Here is a 7,483-nt window from a genome sequence, read left to right on the forward strand (position 1 = left end):
TCTTTGTCCTAAAAGTCGAAATAATCCACTTGAAATATTAGGTAATTCTTGTATAGTAAAAACTGTAACACGAGTATACATTTAGAGCTCAACAAAAATAAAATAAAGCAGTCTTTTACTGAGAGCCTAAATGGAGGTTTATTTAGGCTTTCAAACAAAGTAGCTTCTTGGTAAAATTACTTTCAGTTTATGCTCGAGGAACTCGGGCAGAATTTCATCACAATATTTCCACAGGGAAAAAGAATCAACGTTCCACATTCATACATTTGTAAATAGGCATTACGACAAGGATGGCGCGAAATAAAAAGCGTAGACAACGCCCGGAATATTTACGTTATATGTTTCATCAAAGAGACAAAGCGGATGTTGGCGCGCGAGGGATAAACAAAAAGGGTAGGGTTTTTGCGGCCCTCCGTTATTAATGTAATAACTGACACTTTGTTTTATGCGAGTTTGTACTTAACTATAGTTCGTTTGTGGACCGCGATTACTGAGATGCCCGCGCGTTGTGAATTTTAAATAACTAATTTGCAGAAACGCTAAGGTGAGGTAAATTAGTTTGGAGAGTAGCTGATCATTAAGGTGCTCGGAATTTAGGAGTTTGAGTATTTTCTCTGAGTTGTTACTTGTTACTTTGTTTTTAATGCCTTAATTTGCCGTTGACAATGTTATAATTTAAGATTTTAATATCCCCGAAACTTTTGGGGCCTGCACTCAACTGTGCAAAACGCTACACAAAAAGATTATTTATTCAGCTAGTTCATGAAATAAGCTGACTGTTGGTATTTTCTACGTTTCGATGTAAAACTGCTTTTACGACAGAATACGAGTATTTGGGCTAAAACAAAACAAGCGGCACCGTCACGGAGAGCTTGCACGTCCGAGACAGGACTTCCCTCCAATCGCAGTCGAACTATCGTCTACGTTCCATATCAGCCGAACGTTCCAAACGTTCAGGAATTTCCAATAATACCCTCCCGCCAACATACACTTGCTACCCTACACTCGAAATTTAACAAAAGAAAACATTTTCCCAGAACAATAAGGTCCAAATTGGTTTGTTTTATCACAATGTGTACGCAAGTAATACTTTGCTAAAGGACTTTCGCGATACTAAAGGTAAATTCGAAAGAGTTCCCAGCTCTCAAAGCTATGTTGTTACCAGCCTTACGTACTTCGCGACGGTAAGGTTAAATCGTTGGCAGTTAAAGGAAATTGCTTCAGTAATGGAATTATTTTTCTTAGCACGCTCAGTAAAAAATTGAATTATAAGAAATGTGAATAATTTTCATTCTTTTTCTACCAGCAACGGTTAGAACGAGTTTCTGCTAAACAATTACATCGATCCCATTTATAGGAAACGTGTTACTTTATAAAATGACTTTATTCGATTAATTTTCTCGTAATGCTACTTTTTGTATTCCATAATAGGCTGAGCACTTTTCTATTTTAGTTGAACGGCAAGTAATTGACTCTATAGATCCCTTGTGGTTTGATTAATAAATGTATCTAATATTCCATAGTTTAAAAATATACGGTAGCAAACTTATTATTAAAACATGAGTTTGTAGTAACTTCCATAAAAAAACTGTTTACGCTGTCGTGTTGGAGCGGCTTTGTAGAGCTTACAAGTTTTATAAAGACGTTCAAACGAGGGCCGATTGTATTGAAAGGGAGTCATTAACCTATTTCTTTGTGTTATTTTTAGCCCATTCATTTTGTTATTGAACTGTGCTATCAGTTTGTTGAACTTCCTGTTGTAAAAGACTTAGTAATAGGATCGTTTAGCTTAAGTTTTGCTGTGAAATCGATTACGTCGTAGAGAATGAATGATGACATTGTAACCAGATTGTTGATTAATGTAATAAAATTAATAACCGTCGCTTATCAAAGCTATTAAATAAGCGATAAATCAAAACTATGTGATAGTTCATTATATTTTTATAAAAGTTATCAGACGCTGTACTCCTACGACTTGGTTTTTATAGAAATAAAGCATTGCTCGTACGACTAACTCAAAATATTTTGTTGACTTTGAGATCTTTTGTCATTTTCATCGTCGTGATGATAGGGATGTTTACAAGAATAGTTTAAACTGTTGACATTATTCTGTTGATATAGGTATATATCCTTTTACTTTTAAGATGCACTTTTAAATGCACTCAGCATTTAAATGTGCATTTTAAAAGTCATTGTATCGTATATTATATTCCAGTCCAACACAATGCAATATCACAGTTTATTACTAATACACAAAACTTCAAGTCTCCTATGACAACTAAATGATACACATCACACTCCACTGACATTAACTTATTCCATCTATCCATCTATCATATCAAACTCCCATCGTCTTACAAAACGGTTTTAATCTACCCATAAAACGTTGACAGGCGTTCGGTGTATTTGAGAAGCTAATTGTGTAAGAGTTGGGGCCATCGATCAATCAGGCTCTGTCAGACTCCGGGTAGGGACTAATTTGCTCATTTGTTTTGCAGTAAGCCTGGCTTCAACCACTGATAGATGTTTGATTAGACCTGGTTAGTTTGTGTGTGTTGGTTGTTGGGTAAGATGTATGGGTTTGTGATGGTTGACTGGTACGGTGTTTGGGTTGGTTTGTGAAATTGGGTTAAAGGGTTTTCTTCGAATACAAAAGATCTATTGAATTCGATTTTACTCGTAGGTTTTAGTTACATTAATAAAACAGTAGGTTGTATTACGTTTAAGATATAAATATTAAGTTTTATTAGAATAATGTTGTAAATATCATCTTTTTGAGTAATTTTTGCTGGCGCTTAAATACCTACGGTAAATTAATTTTCTTGCGTTTGTGAGCACAAAAGCAAACGGTAAACCTAGACCTTCTTTAATAACTTTCAGCACTACAACTTTGAGGCGCCCATAACCAGTTGCGCTCACCGGTCAGTAAACCATCTGTGGGTTAAGCAACCGTTGGTGCGGTCATTCCATAGATGGCCGCATAGTGGTAATTGAGCTTGGCGTCTCCGTGCTTCGGAGGGCACGTAAAAAGTCGTTCCGGCTGTTATCTACTAAGATAACAGCCGTTAAGCCATGTCAAAGGCCTTCGGGCGGCTTAAATAACTTTGACACTAGGTTGACTACTAACCATACGACAAACAAAGAACAACAGCACTGCAACGTCCGGAGAATGGATCATAACATTTGCAGTATCTTAGAAGAAAGGGTATATTTGAATAGACTCACAACAAAAATACATTTCTATGATCGACACATATACCTTTTCGAACCGAATAAACGATACTCCAAACAAAAGGCATCACCTTATCATAAAGCAGTTATCGGTATCGATGCACCTATCCCGTACTAAAACACAATGAAACAAAGACCAAGTTTATAACTGCAGGGGCCCCGAGGCTGGCAGGCATCAGCCTACAAAATGGCACTCGTAAAATAGTTACAACCGAATAGGGACTGAAGGGAGTTCGCAATGTATTCATCGAGGAAGGGGTTTACTGTACGGTGTTTGTAATATCGAACGTAAAACGAATTAAGGGTTGGGATTGAAAAATTAAAGGTGAAAGTGTTTCTAGAACCGTACGGTTAATACGTATCGTCTAATTATTATATATAGTGAATAGAAACATTGAGTTTTAGTAACCTATTTTCCTACTTTAATATTCCAATAATTTAATAAAAGTGTGAGTGTTTAAGCTCCACAATCATACTATTGCCTGTTATTAGCCGTTATACCTTTGTCTTTTATTAGAGGGGCAGTAAAAACTACAACATTTAGGCTTGTAAAATGTTTGATCCGAATGAAAGGAGCTTGTAAAGGTAGCATTCGGTTCTTAGCGACCGCGACGCGCGACCGCGACCCGCGACCGCGACCGGGTCGCGCGACCCACTCTGCTCTCTAGCCGCGCCCACCGGTCGCGCGTCGCGGTCGCTAGATTTGTTTAGTACTCCATATAAATCCATACTAAGCAGTGGGTCGCGCGACCCGGTCGCGGTCGCGGGTCGCGGTCGCTAAGAACCGAATGTTACCTTTAGTGTTCGAATTACTATAAACCCATACATTTAATAATTTAAGTTTTTTTTGCTTTTCAAATACTACTCCCGCATTAAGAATATTGCTCTTGTGGTGCGGGGACTTTTACAAACAAACAAACAACGGACACAAAGTACAACCAGACACGAAACACCAGCGGTGGCTTGGCAACCACCTTAACTACCACGCCACGGAGGTAATCAGTTCCTAAATACTTAACAAAACTCTTAACATTTTAATGATGGTCATGTAATACAAAAGTACTCCTTCTGGACTTCCACACAGAACAGGAAGTATGGGATAAAAGGATACATTATCACAACAAGTACAGTAATAAAAACTTATTAAAGCAATAACTAACCTACTTTGCAGGTGGGATAAGCAGGATAAGCTACGCGTTGGGGATTTTGGCAATATCCGCGCCGTATATTGTTGGTCAATAATTAGGGGCTATTTATTTATACCTATTGTTTGTATAAAGTTTCTTTGATATGAACTGATGAAAATATTTCAAATATTTGCGTTCACGAATTGGCTTTTTCACTAAAGCATTTCCCGCGGTGAATGAGAGCTAAAATAAAATGTAAACGCAATAAATCCAGTCTAACTTTTGATAAATTAAATACAAAGGAATCTTGAGAACATTCATAAAATTTAAACTTTTGCTCAAAGAAGAAAGAAACCATTTATTATTTTGTACATCTCTGCAGTTTATAACTAATGTTTTATTTAACTTTGAAAAACTAACAATCGAGTTGTTCGCTTGAGCGATTTCCCTTTGTCTCTGTAAACTTGTGTATCTGGAACTCTCGTAAAGTTTTGTCTGAACAATATAATGAAACTTTGGTTATATTAGAGGCTACGTTCACATCGGTAACACAATCACGAACCACTTTGAGAAACTTGACGAAGGCTTTTTGGTAAGGGAAAGTTTCCTAGAAACGGGTGTGCCTCGCCCATACAAATGACTACAAATGGAGTGGCAAATGTAAGGGAGAATTATAATCTAACGGCACCACTGAAAGAATTAAGGAAGCCATTGTGAACCAGCTGAGTTGCAATTTGGATTGGCAATTCTTTGCGGTTAGTTAGACAGACAAATATCTGTAATTTGGGTAGCTGATTCCCCCTTTTTGTGAGAACTCGCTTTACGAAATCACTTTTGATCTAACGCATTTAACGATTTCAATCTTGTAATAACTTAACTAACTTATTTTTTATCGTTATCAGGAAACTATGTTATGCAAACTTTGCCTAATCTTAAACATATATGGGCAAATAAGGCTAATTTAACACTTTTTTCTCCATTTTTACGAGGTTAATAGAAAAAGCTGGCACCACATTATTCAGGATAACTTTTACACAGCCATTCAGTAGACCCTTATAAAACAAGATTTCGGTTCATTTTTCTTTCGCCTATTTTTAACGAGCGACCAGTAATAAACTGGACGTGCGAACTTTCAGCACTATAATTTGTGAGGCAGTAAAAAATCGTGGCACATTACTAGCTTTCGAAGAAAGGGATACTTTTTCTTCTTGAGCTAAAGTACATGGTCCTTAATACTGAGTGTGGTAGCATCTTTTTGTAGGCGACCATAAATCATTGTAACGAGGCCTTTTTCCTGAAACGTTTTCACACGTTTTCCTTCTACGGATGTTGCTTGATGATAAACTACTTATGTTGCTTTGAAAAAGTTGGTTTATGTGCCAAAGTTTGTGAGAGTTGTTCCTTTAAGTGGATTTTAGTTGTGTTCGTTTGTTTTTATTGGTGTTGTAAGGTTAAATATATGACGTGTTCTTGGCCCTGTACTAGTTGGGTGTAAGTTACTAAACTTTTGGCGATAGTATACTTGTGTTTACTTTCGTCAACATGCGTTTTTTAGAATGTTCTTTTTCAGCCATTAATCATTTGTAAGATAGTCTCTACACAGACATTTATTATAATTAAACTCGTATATCTACTGTAAAAATTAAACCTTTCATCTTCACCGTAAAAAACGAACTCCACCTACCAAATCATTTGCGTACAAAAATAAGACACCACAACGAACTATTATGTTCACAAAACATTCCAGTGTTATGGAAATTAACATCATCTAAAATAAGAAACAAAACTATCGCTTTTTTTCATCAAAACTCGCCCCAAAACCATGACTGACACACCGACAAAAGCGTTCATAATTAAAAATGACACTTTTATAATTATTTGAATGTGAATAGAGTATAGACCGCGATGTGTGTGCGCCTATTAAATTCTTTAATGTGTGTCGCCGACGAAGTTTAGATAAAAAACAGTAAAAAAAATATAACACAGGCGAGAAAGAGGGCCACAAATGTCAGAATGGCTTTAATTTATGCCGACAATTATTTAGAAATACGGAAATCTTGTGGATTTTCATTCTACATTCGCTTTATAAATATCGCCCACTGTATGCAAGTGTCAGTTGTGAGAGCACCGTTACGTTTCTTTGGTCAGATTATTGATGGCCGTTATACATTGTAAGACATATTATTCTAATAGTATGCAGAAAGATTTGTTGGCCTGTTGGAAGTTGACAAATACTGTTCGCTTTTTACTGAATGAATGGAGATACATGTGAGTTTTTGTTTACGAAATCTTTGCTTGATGAAGGAAAACGTGGGTTGGAGTAACGGTTTTTAGCTCGTTTGTAAAGGCGATAAATCTTATTGGAAGTTCATCAAATAAATTTGTTAGAATATTTAGCCCAAAATTGATGGGTCACGAAAAACGTCGGATGAATCTTTCCCTTACATACATAAAATTATGCCTTCTTCCCATAGTGGTAGACAGAGACCGGATAACGCTATTTGGTACGATCCTTACAAACTACCTTTTCTTCTATCCCTTGCAGTTTTGTAAAAACTAACTGCAATGTTATTAAATAATATAATACCGTCAGTTGATTTTTTTCATAAACGTGTGTAATGTATGTACTTAGAATATTTTATTTCCATATAGTGAATGTACAAAACAGAAGAATTGTCATGTATGTTTGTAAAAACATCAAGTAGTACGATATTTAGTTAATTACTCTTATAAACAGACCTAATGTTGTTTTTGTTTTGAACTCTTTCTACCATAACAAGTTTACAAAGACACTTGACAGATTCGTAAATAAAGCATTTAGTAATAGCAATTTTTGTCAAAACAATATATTTAATTCTGCATCCTCTCAATATATTCTTAAATCATTAATTTACGAACAAACGTATAGCAAACTTGCAGTTCTTATTGACTAGTCGGATGTTTTCTAAAGCAATAAATACTTTAGTTTATTTAGCCTATATCTCTGCCCTACTGCGAGGCAAATACTTCTCCTGAAGACTTCCAGACGCTTTAGAAATATTTGAATCTACAGTCAACTATTCTCTAGACGGAGGGAAGAAATAGACCGGTAGATACTCTGTCAGTGCAATAAAGGATTTAACAAC

Source organism: Anticarsia gemmatalis, chromosome 11 (genome assembly GCF_050436995.1).
Source record: "Anticarsia gemmatalis isolate Benzon Research Colony breed Stoneville strain chromosome 11, ilAntGemm2 primary, whole genome shotgun sequence".
NCBI lineage: Eukaryota > Metazoa > Arthropoda > Insecta > Lepidoptera > Erebidae > Anticarsia > Anticarsia gemmatalis.